Genomic DNA, 818 nt, shown 5'->3' with positions numbered 1-818 from the left:
ATATATAATGATTGAACTCGTGGCCTCTCTCATTAGTATGGGTAATGTAGGGCTGCCCGTATGAGAAAGACCAAGGAATTATATTTCGATTAGTGTGCTGTGCACATGTAGTGTTTTATTCTGTCATTTGCCTTATTTTTCTGTAGGGAAAATGGAGTGGTGACTGGAGCTTGGTTTCTGAATTTAAGGAATGGGAGACAAATGAATTGAAAGACCAGTGTTGATGCTGACATGTTGCTCAATGCCCAGTGAGCGAAGGTTTGAAGCTCGGACTTGGGATCCTTGGTGTTCAGCGAGGATGTTGTCCGAGTTTCCAGCACATGGTATCACCTGGCTGGTGTGCCTAATTGGGCTAGTTCCTGCCTTTCTAAGGGCAGTTTGAAAGTGGCTTGAAACCCTAGGGTACTTGTGGAGTGGTCTGGATGGGACACCGGTGTGGCCAGGGTAGACGCCACCCAGGGAATTCCAGAGCTAATGGTGAGCACATTTGTGAGGCTGGAGTTTGCTTCTTTGTGAGAAGCATTGAGCTGGAGTGGAAAGATGTCGCTGGGTCTTATGACTCACTGTGTGAGCAGATCTGAGCCTGGCAGGGTAGTCAGATCAGATAGCTGGGAGGTTGTGATGCCGTGGTGGTGGACCGTCGCTCATGATGGGCAGACCAGCTTGCTACAGGGACAGGGACTGGGCTGTACTCCCTGGCCAGCCCTCCTGCTGCAGATGTGATAAGAGAGTTGCTTCCTGTTTGGTTCTCGAGCCCTCGGCTCAGCAGGGTGGTTGGTGGGAAGCAGCCCACAGGCAGCATTATCGATTCTTGCCCA

The sequence above is a fragment of the Callorhinus ursinus genome, unplaced genomic scaffold, assembly GCF_003265705.2.
Source record: "Callorhinus ursinus isolate GAN/ISIS: 27379988/994484 unplaced genomic scaffold, GSC_fseal_2.0 scaffold294, whole genome shotgun sequence".
In the NCBI taxonomy this organism is placed as follows: Eukaryota; Metazoa; Chordata; class Mammalia; order Carnivora; family Otariidae; genus Callorhinus; species Callorhinus ursinus.
This window is presented reverse-complemented; position numbering follows the sequence as displayed.